The sequence below is a fragment of the Protopterus annectens genome, chromosome 9.part0 (genome assembly GCF_019279795.1).
Source record: "Protopterus annectens isolate FY-2018-M chromosome 9.part0, PAN1.0, whole genome shotgun sequence".
Taxonomy (NCBI): domain Eukaryota; kingdom Metazoa; phylum Chordata; order Ceratodontiformes; family Protopteridae; genus Protopterus; species Protopterus annectens.
In genome coordinates this window covers 1,855,649,473-1,855,669,331 of record NC_056743.1, presented here as the reverse complement: position 1 = coordinate 1,855,669,331, position 19,859 = coordinate 1,855,649,473, and positions in this window count along the sequence as shown.

Sequence of the window (19,859 nt, the reverse complement as noted above, 5' to 3'; positions counted from 1 at the left end):
GGAGTGGGATACTACAGTGAATACAGTACCAGTCTCCCATAGACCAGCCACGACCACAATCCAAACACAGACACACACAGGTACATTATTGGGCTCTCAGAATAGCATCTTGCCTGAGCAGCTGACACCTGCAAAGCAGACACACAAGCAAACATTACGCCAGAGCAGAGAACATGCAACACATAGCTCACAAAGCCTGTGTGCCAAACAGTGTCAGGCCATACGGCTAGACAACACACCTGCTACGGTTGTATGAGGTACCTCTTTTGTCACGTACACTGTGGTCCTGCTCCCAGTCTGAACAAGGTGATGGTCACGCTGAGCTGCCTGTTGGGCACTATGATCCACCACATAACACAAGCAAAGCGGTCACTCCAAGGCATGTAGCAGTATGACTCAGTCATTGTCTGTGCCAGTGTGTATGACCTCTGATGCACCTCCCTGGACTACATGTTAGGGGACATGGAGGGGCTCTCTGAGCTTGTGGCACAGGCTGGTATGACCCTGGCCTTGAGTAGCATCTCACCCTCACCATGAATGCTGCCACAATATGTAGACAGGATCATCAGTTTCTGCACTTAACGTATCTTTCAGTGACATCCAAAGGGGATCCAATGCCTGTCAGTGTGGGATTACATGCTGGACATGCCACATTGCTTTGCTTGGGACAGCTTGCACCTGTCACCCATGGGCTGTTGTATATTGGCAGAGGCTGTTGTTACACATATAGTGCCTTTGTATGCAAGGCTGACATTACATAGCCACCTACACAGGTGTCACATGGGATGGGACACTAATACCAATGCTACTCAACAGCAGCAGTGTAAACCTCAAGATGCATGCAGTGGAAACTGTCCTTAGCATGGGGTACAGCAATATCCGTGCAGTAACAGACTCCTGGCACAAGGCTCCCAGGTTCACACCATCAGTGCCAAGTCATTCCTGATACCATGCTTGTCATCACCTACACATGCACCACAATAGAACAGGGGGGATGTATCCAAAGGCACCTCAGATACACACACCCCCAGGTTGGTGGCACTGCACAAAGCATCAGAGCATCTCCATGTGCAACACACAGTGGGTTAGACTGCCTTCAGGTTCATAGCCTGGCACACACCACACTCCCATACCCAGGAAACCCACTTGGCCTTCCTGACAACACTGGGAATATGACGGTCTCTACAAACACCATTATATGGTTGTACTGCAACTACCCAAACATACAGTGTGAGCATTATTCTAGCTGCAAGACCCTATCTGAAGGTTTCTTATCATTCATTCCCTGCATTGCTATGGAACAACTTGTTACCACTCCCACAAGTGGTGACAACATGCTGCACCTGTTCATCACCAACATGTGGACTATATGCTCCAGTCCAATCATGTATCCCTCGCTGGTGGGATGAAACCATCTACAACCCACACTATATAGTCACATACCACATGCAGCCCCTGCACAGAACACCCCAGTCATACAGTTGTCTGATGCACATTCCATGTATTCACATGAGGAAGGCTTTGAACATGGGAACTGTTGCAGTTCACAGGTACATATGTGTAGGTGGCACACACATACATCATGTGTGCATTGACATTACTGATATAATGTATGTCGTGCAATATTGGGAACAACACCCCACACACATAGACAAACTGCGTGACAAAAATACACATGGCATTTGTAGGATACAAACTCCTACCTAACTATGTTAGATCACTTGTGAGAGTCGCAGTAGCAGAGTGTACTATTTGCATTACTGGCAGGATTGCTTTCTCCTGCTGTACTTATAGGGTGCTGACATCATCAGTGTTTAGACAGTGGAATATGCAGCATGTTTTGTGTAGTAATAGTTGCCAAAAGGGACATTTCTCATACACATGGAATTGCACACACTACTCCCTCACACACTGGGCACTTGCAGGATTCAAACCCCTACCTAACCATGTTATGACAGTAGTGAGAGACACATTAGCAGAGTGCGCTATTTGCATTATTGGGGGGATTGCTTTCTCCTGCTGTACTTATAGGGTGCTGACATCATCAGTGTTTAGACAGTGGAATATGCAGCACGTTTTGTTTAGTAATAGTTGCCAAAAGGGACATTTCTCATATACATGGAATTGCACACACTACTCCCCCACACACAGTCACACACACACTGTGCACTTGCAGGATTCAAACCCCTACCTAACTATGTTATGACACTAGTGAGAGACGCATTAGCAGAATGCATTGTTTGCATTACTGGGGGGAGTGTTTTCTCCTGCTGTACTTATAGGGTGCTGACATCATCAGTGTTTAGACAGTGGAATATGCAGCATGTTTTGTGTAGTAATAGTTGTCAAAAGGGACATTTTTCATACACATGGAATTGCACACATTACTCCCCCAGTCACTTGCAGGATTCAAACCTCTACCTAACTATGTTATAACACTAGTGAGAGATGCATTAGCAGAGCAAGCTGCTTGCATTACTGAGGGGATTGCTTTCTCCTGCTGTACTTATAGGGTGCTGACATCATCAGTGTTTAGACAGTGGAATATGCAGCATGTGTTGTGTAGTAATAGTTGTCAAAAGGGACATTTCTCATACACATGGAATTGCACACACTACTCCTCCACATACAGTCACACACACACTGGGCACTTGTAGGATTCAAGCCCTTACCTAAGTATGTTATGACACTAGTGGGAGGCGCATTAGCAGAGTGTGCTATTTGCATTACTGGGGGAATTGCTTTCTCCTGCTGTACTTATAGGGTGCTGACATCATCAGTGTTTAGACAGTGGAATATGCAGCATGTGTTGTGTAGTAATAGTTGTCAAAAGGGACATTTCTCATACACATGGAATTGCACACACTACTCCTCCACACACAGTCACACACACACTGGGCACTTGTAGGATTCAAACCCCTACCTAACTATATTATGACACTTGTTAGAGACGCAGTAGCGGAGCGCGCTATTCACATTACTTGGGTATAATTTCTGCTCCTGACATATGTATAGTGTGCTGACATCATTATGGATGAAGAGGTATGCACATCTGTTACTATCCATCAGTAAGGGGGAGAGAATATCTATGTATCAACTTTGCACAGGCACAGTGGCCTACTGTACTGTGGAGGCAGTCGCCAAATACACTGTGGATAGCCTTCTGTATTCCCTAGGAACAACAGTCAGGTATTGCACTCTATGGCCATATGTTTACCTGTCAGATGCAAGTATCTGTTGCTCATATACTGTTTGTGGGTCTTTATTGCCATAGCCTTCCCTATCTCTATAAACAATGTGTGTACTGTGGGAGATGTTGGCATATGAGTGGGATCCAGTACTTTACTTATGTCTCTGTTGTAACTTCACTGTGTGCACTGGGCAGATGTCTGTATTGTGGGAGGTTCCTGTGTTAACACATAGAAATGCCAGATATGTGTGTGCAGCTGCTGAACTGTGACATAGCCTAAGTGTGTGAGCATGCCCAGTTCACAGTTTATATGGCTTCTTGACTGCCACATCTCATTTATCTAAGTGTGCGAGTATGCCCAGTGTGACCTTTCCTTATGTTTGGATCTGTGGACCACCACATTTCTGTTTGTGTGTGGACGCCATCTATATATCACATGTACAGTTGAGTGTTGGACATCAGGTTGTGTTCTTACTGCCCAATTGCTGTGTGTCTGAACCTAACAGGCATTATGCTGTGCCTGCAGGGTTGCCATGGGATAGTTTGCATACAGTTGTCATCATCCTTTCCTGCTGACCAAACAGTTGTATTGTTGTATAGTGTACTGGTGCAAAACTTTCACTGTGGTGGACAGTATAATCGGTTTCAGTCCTATCACTTTTTGTAATGTTTATAGTGAGCACACCAGACTGGTTGAGGGCCAGTTGTGCAGATATGACCATGTTGCATTTTGTTCAGATATGGACAGCTTAGTACATGATTGTCCGACATTGTTAATGTATTTTACATTTTGTGTGGACAGTGACAAACAATGGCCATGTGCCCTAGTCCATTTGTAATGCTAGTCAGAGAGGGTTTGTCCTTCAACACACATTTACTGGTGTTTGCCATGACATATGCCATGGTTAGTGTGCTGTGCCTCTGTCTACCCATGACATACAGGTGATATCTAGGGTACACCTACCATCTCCTATCCAGTCATCATGATTCCTCTGGATGACAGTCACTGAGGGACTCCCTGGATATCCTGTAGTGGGAGTTTAGTCGTGAGTGGAGTGAGCTTCTGGGTTATGGACCAATCAGTACAGCACAGCATGTCCTGTTTATGTCTGTGCTGGGGTTCAGGCCTGTCAGCTACATAGGTCACCAGCATTCAGTGCTTACATGGTGCCAAATGTCCATTCATACCAGGTTGGTCATGGCTCTATACATCAGGCACAGTTCACCTGCAGCCAGGCAGTATGGCACTGTGTGGAGCTGCAGTTACTTTACTCAGGTGACACATGGCATCTGTTACAGCTCTGTGATCCTCCTGGTGGGATATTTGTGTGGTCATTCCAGTTGCTGCAGGTGTCTGCTATGGTACACCCCTGAAGGGCCATTCTACACAATTGTGAGGCTGCTGATGGATGACTGGAGAGGCACATTGACCTACCTTAACCAAGCTGTGCTTACCTTCATGATTAGGTGGGTATATGGTATGTTTCTGTAACCACTACAGACACATGGTTGTCACATGCAGGATATCTATCACCTTGTGTCCCCAGGTCTCTTATTGCTCCTGATGTACTTACTGGGTTAACACCTATGTGGTAATTTCTGGCCATGTACTGTGTTTCCACAGGGGTTGACTATACCCTATTCTGCATTTAGCTTGTTGACATGGCTGTGGCACCACTTCTGTGTTTCTATGTGTGCCTTTTGTAGGTTGCTTGTGTCAGCTGGAGGGTCCGATATGGTGGCCAGTTTGTAGTCCTCTGCAAACCTGTTCAGACAGAGTCCTTCCATGTTGGCCTGTACCTATGTGACATATATAGCATACAAAAGGGATCCCAGGACCATGCCTTGTGGGATGCCAGTTGTACCTGGTTTGCAATCTGCCATGGCTACAGCATGTCGGCCAGGTCAGTTCTGTCCTTGAGCTGGTTTGCAACCCATCTACTTGCATAGGGGTTTATAGTTAGGCTGGTGATCTTATCTGTACCGCCAACTAGGGTATTGTATGGAAGGGTTTAGCAAGGTCCAGATAGGCTGTGTGATCAACATTCCCCACATCACTGGGCTTGGTGCATGTTTCACATGAGTCAGACATGTGTACGGGGTAGGATCTGCCCTATGACAGCCACACTGGGTAGGGTCCAATGTCTGTAGGTACCCAATCTCATTATTCATGGGATCCATGATCATCCTCTCCATTACTTTGCCAACCTAGATATTCAGGGTTGAGGGCTGATAGTTTGCAGTATCCATTCAGGCACCCCCTTTGTGGTGTGGGACCACTGTTACTGTACACCGCTCTTTGGGTATATATCCTGTGGTAGGACTGATAGTGCACAGTAATGCTATTTGCTGTTCCATTCTTCTTACAGTACTTGTTGGACACAACCCAGGACACCATCTGGTACCATTGATGCTGTGTGCTGTGCTTTGTGGATGCTGGCTGTTACCTCAGCGTCTGCAATGTCGGGGGGCCAGCACTCTCCTGGGATAGATATTTGGCAGTTAGGTGCTGGTGGGGAGTCTGCAAAGAATCTGTTAGATAGGATGCTGGCAATGCGTGTGGGTTTGTTGTATTGTTTGTGATATTAGAGTGCTGCAGAGCATATCTGTGGATTATCACCATGGTTCCTACCATCAGGTAGGACAGCTGTGTAATAATCCTTTGTGTCCTGCACAATTTGTATCATCATAGGTTCATAGGTTCATACTAGGCTATCTGCCCTGGCCTTGTTTGAGCATGGACAGACTGTGTGTGGGTCTCAACACCCCTTGCAATGTGCATATTATGCCCACATAGGGTTTACTTTCCTAGATGTGACACAGGGATGGCCCCCAGTGTACACCTACTATCTCCCATGCACTTCAACGGATTTCTCCTGTTGAGTTTGTGTGTGAAGCTCAGCATATCATGGACTGGGATTCTGTTCCAGAGTGTCCTGAGCCTCTGGGTTATGGATCTGTCCCTCCAGCACATCCTATTAATCTATGTGTAGAGGTTCAGATATCTCACTGTGGTGTGTCTGCTGGATTTGGGGTTTCTGCAGTGGAGCATGTCCATCCATTCTGGATTGGACATGGCCTTGTACATCAGGCATACATCACCTCTGACTGTGCAGTATGCTTCTGAATTGGGCTGTGGTTTCTTCAGCCAGGCTGCAGATGTCCAATGTTTGGACCCTTTATCCTGTTGGTGGGGTACATTTGGGGTCTTTCTGACTGCTGCATGTGTAAGGTAAGGTACATGTGAACTGGGGCATAGTTGTCATGTATGGGCCTGATAAGGGAAGGGTATGAGGGCACAGTGACCTCTGTAGCTCTACATGTGCATCCTTTCATATAAAGGTTGGCAATATAGCAGGTCTTCCTGGCCACCTTGGCAATGTGTGTGTCACAAGACAGGTTACCATCCACTTGTGTCCCTAGGTCCATGATTACTTCTTCCATACATAATGGATTGCCACCTATGTCATACTTTGTGTGTACCTTGTTTGGTATTTGTTGGGACATTCATACTCTGAAGTGTCTTCAGGAGGGCTGGCTGGAGTACCTGGGTTTGTCTACGGGGTCTGTAGCCGGCTTCAAACAGGTACACAGTTTGAGACAGTGTTACTTGCCCGTGGATAGTCCATGCTGCTTCTTGCTGTGGTACCAACCTGGGGGTGTGGTTATTCTTGATAATTACTGGTAGCCATACTCCTATTGTCGTGTGTTCCATGTTTTGGAGCTGTAGAGCACGGTATGAGGCATAACCTGGTAGTATTAGGGTGCTCTTCTGGGCCTTGCTCAGGTTTCTGTTACAGAGCACATATTACCATTCTCCATGCTGTGGTGGGTTTGGTCTGCATGCACCTTGCAGGTTAGACTTCTGGCATTGGGTAGCATTACGTCCAGGTTATTATCCCTTGTGCTACCTATGTTGGTGGGTTTGTGTTTCCAGACTTACCTATTCCAGGCACAGTGGGGGTAACAGCAGCCTTTGCCAGTATCTACACAGCCAGGTGTGCTGGGTGCATGCCATCCCTAGCAGGTGGGGCATCATGTCTTGCTCGGCATGTCAGCCCAGGCTGTCAGCCATGTGTTCCCCCTTGCTAACAGCAATACCTCAGCCAATTATTGTACTTGATCTTGTTGTCTTCATACTGTGGCATCATGCTTGGTGAGGGTGAGATGTTAGGTTGGGTCTTCTTGTTTGCATATACTAGATGGTGTTACATTGCTTAACATATGGCAATCATGCCTCAGGTGGTGCTGCAGGGCTGCCTCTGTCTGATGCACATACTACACTCCCTATACATGTTTGAGAGCAGGTTATGTCATGTTAGGCATCCCTGTTACTATATAAGTGAGTCAGAGAGGGGTATCATTCCCAGGGTTCCTACTGAGCCAGTGTATGTGCTATGCATTGCCTCTTTGCCAAGGCCAGTGCATACTGGGCACGCCTCCTCCTGCATACTGGGGCAGGCTCAGGTTGTTCCTCGTCCGAGTCATGCTCTGCCTGTGATGGCCTTGGCAATGGTGGGGGGGCTGTTTGTCCCGGCCCTATGCTGGTCCTGCTGCAGCTGTTTTCTCAGGATCATATTATGTAGTATAGCACATATCATGACAATTTAGGTACATGTACTTGGTGAGTAATGCAAGGCTCCACCAGATATGTCCAGACACTGGAACCGTGACTTGAGCAGCCCAAACACACGCTCTATTACATTACGTGTTTGTGCGTGTGCCTCATTATGGCTTTCCTGTTCAGGTGTGTGTGCGTTTCTGATGGGTGTCATCAGCCACGGCTCCAGTGCATAACCTGCATCCCCCACTAGGTGTCCATGTGGGATGTCCCCATTGGCAAATGTCTGGTACAGCTGCGTCAAATGCCAGATATGGGAATTATGGTAGCTCCCAGGGCAGCCACCACACACATTCATTATTATGCCCTGGGCATCACACATGACCTGGCAGTTGATGGAGGGGAAGCCCTTGCGGTTAATGTAGGCCCTACCCCGCTCACCAGCTGGTGCTTTGATGCGTATGTGCGCGCAGTCTATTGCACCCACTACCTCAAGGTATTCCTCTATTTGCTGGAAGAGACGCATATTGCTAGCCAATACCTCACGAGCATTGGGTAAATATACATCATCACCGACATGTGCTGACATGGCATCCAGGAACTGGTGCAGTACCCTGAAGGCTGATGCCTGTGATATCCCCATCATATCACCAGTTGGTCTCTGGAAGGTACCTGTTGCTAGTATTCTTAGGCCAACACATACCTTGGTTTCCACTGGGATGGGTTCCCTTCTGTTGGCTCTGTGTGTGAGGCATGGCCTGCACAGCTCAACAATTTGCTGCAGGAGGTCTCTGTCCACTCTATAGCGCTCCACTGTCTCCAGCTCATGTAACCCCTGGTAGGTGACCCTGGGCCTGTACACTCTTCTCCGTCTCCTCACTGTGGGTTGTCTGGCAGCATTTCCATTGTCACCACCCTCAGCAAGTCTCCTATGTCTCCTTATGACAGCTATGGCAGCCCCTAGCATGTTTGGTCTGAGTGCAGCTTTTTCAGTTTTCACTTCTACTAGCTTACTCCTGTCTTGCAGTGTCTCTTGAGAGAAACATACTGCAATGCTGTTTGCAGTGTTTTAAGTGCTGGGCTGGGCTTGTATTCTGCCTGTGTCATTGCCTGCTTCTAATTGTTTTCAGCTGCTACCTCTACAGGTATTCCCTGCTAGTTTCCTACTATTTCTTCTGCTTCCTTTTCCTCTCTGTTTCCTCAGGGGGAGCAGCGTGCATACCAGCAAAAACATGCTCACAGTGGCTACCACACACGCACATATGCTTACACGGACTAGAATCTGCTTATTTGGGTTAAAACACGCACACACCAGTGCAAACAGGTTTACAGATCTTTAAACAGGCACCTACATGCTTACTCTGCCTTACACGTGCATACTCTGTCTTACTCGCGGCTCCCAGCGCACACACACGTGCATGCACGTACAGCAAGAAACTTTGGTGTTAGCCACAGTGTACCTCTTCCATTTCTTGACTTTCCCATGCTTGTCTGTTGACACTCCTCTTTTTCTGCTGTGTGATTGATATGTTTCACATACCACTTTGCTCCAATGAGCTTGATTTCTTCCTGACATTCCCCCCTGTGATGTCACCTATCTCTTACTCTGTTACTCCCTCTTATCTAACTCTTACACTACACGGACTGTGCTCATTTGCTATGTGACAGTATGATTCACTATCCTACCATTCATTTACATAGGATTGCCTACTAATGCTTAGTTACATGTCTTACACTCAACTTTCCCCCCTTAGCAACCACTAGACGTTGGCCATGTTGTTTTTGGTCTGCTAGTCCCTGCATTGCAAATCCATGCATTACATAAAACCTTCATTTTTCAGTTTTATATAGCGCAGCCCATTTGCGCGGGGCTGCGCTGCATTTAAACATCGCCGATCTCCGAAAAAAACCCTCTTTTTTTTCATGTTTGCATCGGTTTACCATGCCAATGGCCACATATTTGGCCATTGGCATGCTGTCTGTAACATTTGCACAGTTTATTTGTAGCTGTCATGGTTCCGTTGTGTTATTTGCAGTAACGTACTCAGATGTCAACTGAGTACATTTCTGCAACTAACACGACTCTTACATGGGCTGGTTTCAGCTTCGTGGATCGCTTAATCTACCTCATTTGCATGCCTTTTGGCTGCAAGTGGGGTGATTAGCATATCCACACCCTGCCCATGTAAGAGTCATTTTAGTTTTCTTTTACACGGGATTTCGGGCTGTTCCTGGATCGCAATGGCTGCATGGAGTCTTACACGGCTCTTAGACTCCGTGCAAGCCATCGTGAATTCTGCCCAACATGTTTTTAGTGGTTTTAATGGTTATAATATTAAGTACAAAGTATCAACAATTTACGTATTTTATCCTTTTATGTTTTATTACTTTGTATGAAGTGACTGATATGGTGTTTTGAGTAAAATACACACTGTTTTTGAAAAGTAAGTTAGAATTGTTCGACCTTTAAAGGGTTAATGACAGGCTTACATTCATCATGTGACTGTTGTACCACATTTAAATAACCTAAACTTACGGTGTGTTATTATCTGAAGAAGTCTGTTTACATTACAGACGAAAAGTGCGTCATATTGCACTTGTTGGTTTTGTTGCTTTTATTTATTTTCATTTACTTTTTATTGTGGATGCAGCAGTTCGCTGCAATATTACATTTGTTGAACTACACATTAAACTTGTTTGAGTACGCTGTCATTGCTCTTGTGGCATTCTTCATTTTTCTGCAATGTTAAATGGGTTTAACATAGCGAGACAGCTTTAAAAAAAGCAACAGAGAAAGGAAGATCTCCGTTGCTTTTTTTAAAGAACATAGTGAGACAGCTTTAAAAAAAGCAATGGAGAAAGGAAGATCTCTGTTGCTTTTTTTAAACTATCTCACTATGTTAAACTCTTAACATAGTGAGTCACTTTTAAGAAGCAACAGAGATCTTCCTTTCTCCGTTGCTTCCACACACAGCTCTGATGTACTACGTAAGCATACACATGTGCAGTACATCAGAACTGCCGCAGAATACTGGACAGCTGCGGAAGGGCAGCACTGAGGTATTATACAATGCCATTATTTAAGAAAAGTATTTATTTTCTTAAATAATGTCATTGTATAATAGCAATAACCCGCTTCTGGGTGTGGGTAATGCTGGATTTACCCACAGTTATCTTAATTTGTCCACTCGGGCTTTGCCCTCATGACCAAACCACTCCAACCGTGAGTAAATCCAGCATTGCCCACACCCAGGCATGGGTTATTGCTTTAATATTTATTGTGCAGATTCATAGTTCTTTCTATCAAGAAATTCTAAGTAAACTACTTTATAAACAAACTCTTCAGCAATATTAGAAAAAAATGTTGAACAAAAAGCCACAGATTAGTTGTACTTTTTCAGCAACATTGTAAATTTTACAAAAAGGTCTGAACTTGCCATTCATCTCCCTAGCCAAAACTGAAAAGAAATTAAGGCCCCAAAATACAACAGTCTCCTCACAAATTCACCACATTGATCTGGATTCCATAAAGTTAGCAGACTCTGGTGCATTTGGCAGAGTTCCACTCAACAGTTGTGGATAAACAAATAATATATAAATATGTCTCAGTGTACATAGGATTTCCTTGCACAAAACAGATTTGTTTGTGCCCTCTCAAGCAGTCACATGAAATCTGTGTAACAAGAAAAGTGTTACATAAACCAAGATGTGCATTAGCAATGTACATCTATGGAAATTATTAGAATGTACAGAATCTGATGGAATCCTCAAATTTCAAATAAAAAATAATAATTAATGTGAAGCGCAAGCATGGCCACTTTGCCATGGCTAACAGTAGCTAATAATGAGTGTGGGACCTGTGTGGGGAACACAAGTAACACGCACCTAAGGAAATAGGGAAATAGAAAAGCAGATGTGGAATAAGGGTGAAGAAGTGGGACACACAAGAGCTATGATGAAATTGGAAGATCTGAGGGACAAGGCCAAGGGCATATAACTTTATCTATCTATCTATCTATCTATCTATCTATCTATCTATCTATCTATCTATCTATCTATCTATCTATCTATCTATCTATCTATATTTTTTAGAATAACAGGAGTGGAAAAGAGAGAGAAAGAAGAGGAGGAAATGTCAGTAATGAAAAGTAATCACACAATAAATCAGACAACCTTATCTAAGAGAGTACATTACACATGTATATGTTCACCACATAGAGTGATGTGGAAGTCCACTAAATCTTCATTGAAGCAAATGACAAACATCTGTCATATGGACATACTGCATTGCTGATGGTTCTAAACATGTCTGTGTACAAATGACACAAACAACTGTTAAACAGTAAGATGCATAAGTGTAAAAATAATATTCAGTGTCACCTACATATATGTTCTGTCTTGCCAAAGTAATGCAACAGATGGAACAAATACACTTACTGATGTATATAACCAATCAAAGGAGAGTCCTGTGAACAACGGTACAGCACAGGAAAATGGCGTAACTCTATGTACACAGTCCCAAGTTACAAGGGTGTTTGTTGATCTTAATAAGTTCATACACATTTATATGTATGTATGTAAATCATAGCATATGTTCTCCAAGTACATAAACATGGGCATCTATGCAAACCTGTTCATGCATGTTGTAATATAACAGATAAGGACAAACAATGCATTTAGGTATTATGTTAACTAAAGCAATAACTCTACTGTATATACACTAACGGAACTGTGACTATCTATCAGTATGTGAAGGATACCTGTATACATATCTATATATATATATATATATATATATATATATATATATATAGACAGAGAGAGAGAGAGAGAGAGCATTGCCAATAATTTGATATGACATGACACAATATTTCCATTACATGCCACATATAAACATATTGTGGCAATATGACAGCATGATGCAACAATGTTGCAGAAATCACTAGGGCAAGGACCTGCCATGTTGGTGAATAAGCAGTAATGTAAGCTCTGTGGTACATGCAATAACTGCGTAATACTATAGTGTGACATAGGACAGCAACAACCAATAGAGAAAATGGTGCAATGCACGCACATGGATAATATGTGCAAATAAATGAAACAGACCCATTTCAGTGTGTTATGTGTGAGCATGAGAATAATGCAATTTGTGAATTTCTGTCAAAAAATGTGTTTTGTGAGTTTGAGAATAATGCAGTTTGTGAGTTTCTGTCACAAAATGTGTCATGGGTGAGTATGGGAATAATGCAGTCTGTGAGTTTTTGTCACAAAACATGTTATGTGTGAGTATGGGAATAATGCAGTTTATGAGTTTCTGCCACAAAATGTGAGATGTGAGCAGAGGAATAATGCAGTTTTTGAGTTTCTGTCACAAAATGTGTCATGTGTGAGTACAGGAATAATGCAGTTTGTGGGTTTCTGTCAAAAAATGTGTCGTGTGTGAGTACAGGAATAATGCAGTTTGTGAGTTTCTGTCACAAAATGTGTCGTGTTAGTATGGGAATAATGCAGTTTGTGAGTTTCTGTCACAAAATGTGTCATGTTAGTATGGGAATAATGCAGTTTGTGAGTTGCTGTATTCTCACCCACATATACAGTGGAACAATACAGACAGAACAATAGTGTCTAATTTGCATCCCGGTAATTGCAACAGTCATATCTGTCACATACAGGGCCACAGTGTATTGGACATAATGCTATGCTGTACTACATATAAAGGAGTGTACACACTCAGATGTTAGGAATAGCACCCTGGCCCATATGGAGCATTGTATGCATTATGTACAGCATATCATGTACATCAAATTGGTTACCACATGTGTAATGTGGCAATGTATGGGTCATATTGCACATGCAAGAGTGTTGGCATGGGTCCCACACTCTGTCAAGGTTAAACACAGTAAAATAATACATGCATAATATGTGCTCCCCAAAGGTTATGAGTACATATACCCAAACTAATACAATATACAAGTGGAAACCTTTTAGTATGTCACACTACAGTAATGTATGACATTATGTAACTGTAATGCTGATGAAAGGCATGATTTCAAGCCATAACAATGTAGAACGTCGTCTAACATACACTACAGCCATGTGCAAAACAGGTCTGTCATAAAACACAATCAGATGCGCAGTTAAATAATGTCAAAGACAGTTAATGGTACACTATTAACAGGATCAAAACATATGAGACAGTAACTCTGACATGTTTTCTCAAGGTATATCACAACATATTACTGTTGTCATTAACATATAATTGTCAGATGACATATCCCCAAAACGTGTATTTATACTTTATATAATAAAATGAATTGAGGGTAGAAGGTGTAGAGTCATGAACGTACAACATTCCCAATGGCCTATTATCAGTATGTATTGATGATATCAATAGAAGGCCAGGTCACTATGTATCATTAGGCTACTCCAGTGTATTACATGACATGCAATACACAGTTTATCTAGAAAAATGCTGTTACTACTTGTTCAATTGTGATGGGCATCCATATGTATGCAAAGCTCACATGTGTAAAGCCATGTGTGTGTGAGTATATATATATATATATATATATATATATATATATATATATATATATATATATATACATACATACCATAATACATCAAGACAATGATACTATGACACTGCTTCATGCAGGTCTTACATGTTTCTACATTCCAGAACACTTGCTATACTGCAAGCTAATATTGTTCATATTGACTCTAACCACATAACATTTGCTATGTGGGTCTGTGTTGTAAAGCACTTAACACATGCCTTACAACAGTGTCAAGAAGACAGTCTAACAGCAAATCCTTTCTTCCATGGTCCATAATTTGCATGTGTGCCTCACACAATTATGTCTACATGTCAATATGACAATTACTCTCAGCTGTAACTGAGGCTTATTTGCAATTAATGTCATTTTAACGTCCCTTGAATAACAGATGTTTACCATTATAGTCAGAAGAACAAGCATTGATAAGCTTGAAATATATATGTAAATGAGGTGAGCAATGTAGCATGGTTAATGGCTGACATCACAGCATCATAAAATTGGAATGTAATACAACACCTTAAAACAACTGGGCAAACATAACCACTGGCAATATGTGACATCTACAAAGTTAGGATATATCACACACACACACACACACACACACACACACACACACACACACACACACACACACACACACACAGACATGCACACACGCGCACACACACTCACACACATATGCACACACACACACACACACACACACACACACACACACACACACACACACACACACACACACACACACACACACACACACATTACTCTTCATCAACTACTGTATCACTGTCACTACCTAAGTGTAGTACTTTTATATATGTGCCTGCACAGTTCAGACACTGTCATGATGATAATTAAGTATGGAACAAGCAGACATAACAGAAGAACATGGCTGACTTTGTTTAAAATTGTAGAAAACAGAATGTCATTTTGTGTTAAACCTACCGGATTGGTGGTACAGAAGGGGTCTGTATCACATAGTCGAAGTTTTATAACTTCGAACACGAAATGTACGAACCATTCCGTTCAAAGCTACAAAACTTCGACTATGAATAAAAAAATAAATAAATAAAACAAACTGTGCCCCCCACACCCCCCGCTAATTAAATATACCAACTCTGAGATCGCACCTCATTCAACAGAATGGAAACCTCCCCTTATTGAGATTTCCATTGAAATGCTCGAACTTGTACAAGTTCGAACTTATGGTCTCGACTCCCCAACCCCCAGTAAGGAAACCTCCCCAAAGCCAACTTCATGCTACTCAAGTCAGAAGTAACAAACTTCATGACACCCATGCAGACAGGAACTGAAAGTTCAACTGCTGAATCCTACACTAAGGCACTGTATGAGCACATCCACTCATGCATGAATCGTGCCATCCCAAACAGAACCAAGATGGAAAAGGAAGCCATTCTGGGGGTCCCCTGCCATAAACAAACATTACAACAAAAGGAAAAAACTGTTGCAGAAAAGAGGAAAATCCCAGGATGCAAAAAACTCCCTTACCAGCCTCAGTAAGAAACTGAGATCCCTCATAAAATCCTCCAAAGCTAGTTATGAAAATCAAATTGACAAAGATTCCAAAGACAACCACAAGGCATTCTATAACTATGTCAAACATCTAAATGGCAATGCTCAGATCTGCTCTGAGCTAAAACAGAATGACATTAAATATACTGATCCAATGGATATTGCCAATATCCTGGCAGATCGATTCAGTGCCAACTTCACCCCCCACCCATCTCAATACCGGAAGATTGCCAAATTCTGGTAATAATGGCCACACAGGTAAAAAACGCACTCTCCAAAGCTAAGAATACAGCATCCATGGGACCAGATGACATCCCAGGCTGTGTACTACATGAACTACAATATGAACTGGCACCTCATCTAAGTGTCATGTTTAATCATAGCCTCACCTCAGGTTTCGTGCCCACTGAGTGGCACAGAGGGGGAATCCACCTTGGTTCCCAGAAACTACTGTCACATCAGTCTGACAAGCCTTATCTGCAAGGCCATGGAGCGTATTATCATGGAACTTATAAACAAAGACATTGGCGACCTTCAAACACTGGACCCCTCCCAGTTTGGGTTCGTGAAGGGCCAATCTTGTCTCCTGAACCTGATTGACTTTTTTGAATCAGTCTCCAGAGCCATGGATAAGGGTCAGGTGGTCCACACAGCCTATCTAGACCTTGCCAAGGCCTTTGACACCATCCCCCACTCTGGAATCATAGATAAACTTACTAAGCTGGGCATTAATCTCTACGTCACTCGATGAGTTGCTAACTGGCTTACTGATAGAACCCACACTGTAAAAGTAACCGACTCCAAATCCAGCTCCAGACAAGTGACAAGTGGAGTACCTCAGGGTTCAGTCCTGGGACCGCTCTTGTTTGGCATCTACTTCTCTGAAGTACAGGCCAACACTAAGGGACTCTGGCTAGCAAAGTTCTCAGATGACTGCAAACTGGGAGCCATTACTGAATCCCCAAATGATGTGGATACTCTATAAAAAGGGCCTTACAGAAACAGATGCTTGGTGCCAGAGCCATGGGCTCAAGCTCAGTGCCAAGAAATGTATAGTTATCCCCTTTGGGAAAAAACATGTACCTATGAATTATCATATAGGTGGCAGTACACTAAACACTGAAAGTGTGATAAGAGACTTAGGGACACAGGTGGACAGTGGTCTCACCTTCGATAACCACCTTGCCACAACAGTCAGGAAATACTTCTATGTGGCACACCTCATCACTAAGGGATTTTCATCCAGAAAAAAGGAGATAATTTCCCCACTGTACTCATCCCTCATTAGACCCATTGGAGAATACAATGCCCCATTTGGTATGTACCTCTCAAGACATCTGCAACAACTGGAAAGGCCGCAGAAATACTTCACTAAAAGAATCTCAGGCCTAAAGCAGATGCCATACGCTGACCGCCTTAAAAAACTCCAGCTATACTCTGTCACATATCATCTACTCAGAGGCGATCTCTGCTTAACATACAAGGCCATGTCAAACCCAGGCCTGTTGGACATGCTACACTTAAATAAATCCCAATCCTTCAGAGTCACACGCTCCAGGAATCTAAACCTTGTCATCACAATAAACAAAACATGCTGGAGGGATAGGTTCCTGACCCAGAGACTCCCCAGACTCTGGAATAGCTTGCCCATACATGTCAAGCAGAGTGCCTCTTTGGCCCTCTTCAAAAAAAACCTTGACGATTGGATGGGAGAAAGGAAATTCACTCCAGAGATCACGTCAGTCGCCCTGCTAGACAGGGGTTCAGGAAGTAAATAGTGTGAGAAGAAATAGCCAGGGAATTGATATGGCTAGGCTTGCATAGGCCCTAGGGCTGATAGCCTAGTACCAACCTATGATAAGGTTCGAACTTGTACAAGTTCGACTATATGATAGGAACCCGTACAGAAGTACATGCCAGAAATTATCTACCAACAGTATTGACAATGTTGAGACTGCAGACACCCATTCAGTAATAGAATAGTCAGGCTACACGCAACTATAATGATAGTCACAAGAAATCAATAACTATTGCACTTTCCTTGCAGATGTATTATGGGTAGTCTGGCATTAATATTAACATGCCTGATGCTACAAGGAAAACTGATTTTTTTTTTAAGTATGCTATGAGCATTTCTGGGACAATTAATGCTGATAGTTATAACACATACCTCTCTCTCTGCTCCGTGTCTTGCCTGTGCTTGCACTTGATGCTCAGATCTTGATTCGGAGCCTGAGCTTCATCACCTGCAAGAAAAGGTAAAATGAGTGCATTACTGCCACAGAAGGATTGTGTCAAGTGAAAATATAGTGTTCACTATTTACAAAATAGCAATGAAAATAGTGAGCGTCACGTCTTAATAGAAAACACGATTTCACATTTAGTTGTTGCTGTGTCATTCTTAATACTACACACACAAGGAATACTATACACAAACTGGGGGTACTGAAATTCAAACATACAACTCTGTTCTGTGCTTGTACTACAACCTGGATAGTTACTTGCCTAGCTAATCCGTATTGGGTATAGCTGTATGGATTGGTGTAAGTTAACAACTCAACTTTATAACTAAGCAGGAAAGAATTAAACGCATGGATTTATGCTTCTGAATTACATGATGGGTAAAAGATCAATCCAGCTTCCATCATGTGCTATACATTTGAAACATAAAAGCATGCAATCTTGACTGCATGTCAGCACATTTCTCACAGCAGTAACAAACAGCTGCAACAATTCAGAGTTCTGATTTCAAACGTTGCAGTAAAACATGACTGTACTTGGCAGGCATAACCTCACATTATAGGAATTACTGTTCTTTACTGGTATCTAATACATCAACATGTAAGTTAGTTAGGAGGGAAGTTAATGTTAAACAAGAATGGATTATAATATAATAGTGTGATATTCTAAATGTACAGATAACCTATACATGTACTACCAAACTTTTCCACAAATAGCAATATTGACAAAGGTAGGATGTTTTCAGAAACTTTGCAGACAAAAGAGATACTTGTAGTCATCGAAGTCCTAAGCACTATAGGCGTTTATCCACCAAATACGTACTAGATGTGTAAAAAGTTATACTGCATAGCTGAGCGAGCACATATGTCTAATATCTCTTGATAAATACTGAATACGGAAATGTCAAAATAGCTTCAAAAATACTCTATATGAGAATTTGAACCCATATGCATCCATGGCAGATTCAAAGTGGCCTACTTCTTAACAAGCAGAGCTAAGACACAGTACAATTCCTACAACCGTACAAAACTACCATGGAATGTTTCTATGCCATAATGACCAAGTCCGTCTTAAAGAAGTAGTATTTGGCTATGTTTAACTGTCTTATAGTTAGCCATACTGACCTGCATTGCTCATACAGACATGAAAGTGAGTACAACAAACATGGGTATTGTGATAATGTATTCTTTATAATGTAGAGCTTAATAATGTATGCATGTATTAGTCAGCATTCATACATACAGAGGTATTCTGTGTGATTCTTCTCAAAATTATAAGGATAACAGAAAAATGCACAGTCATCTACAGCATAAGCTATACAGGCGTCAGCAATAGCTATGCTACATGTATAAAATCTGTGCTGTATATGCTGTGATCAATATTATCTACATAACTGCCACTATTTATGAAATAACCTACAATGGGATTTGAACCCACACATAAGGGATAAGCAGTCATTTTGATTTATTGTTTAACCAGTTGTACTAATTGATAGAAGAGGTCATTAGTAATTCAAAAAGGAATGTTTATGGCATATCATTCACAGTTATATGTGTGATGTACATATGAATGTACAAACATAATGAAATTTTATTCAGACTGTGTATACTGCCCAGTATATTTGCGGATAACCTCAGAAGGTGTTGACATGGTAATGTTACCTACATTTGGATTGCTATTATAAGTACAAACAGCCACTATATAAAATTGAAACAGTCTCATAAACAGATATATCAAATAAATACATTTATTATGATTTTATGTTTCTCCAAAG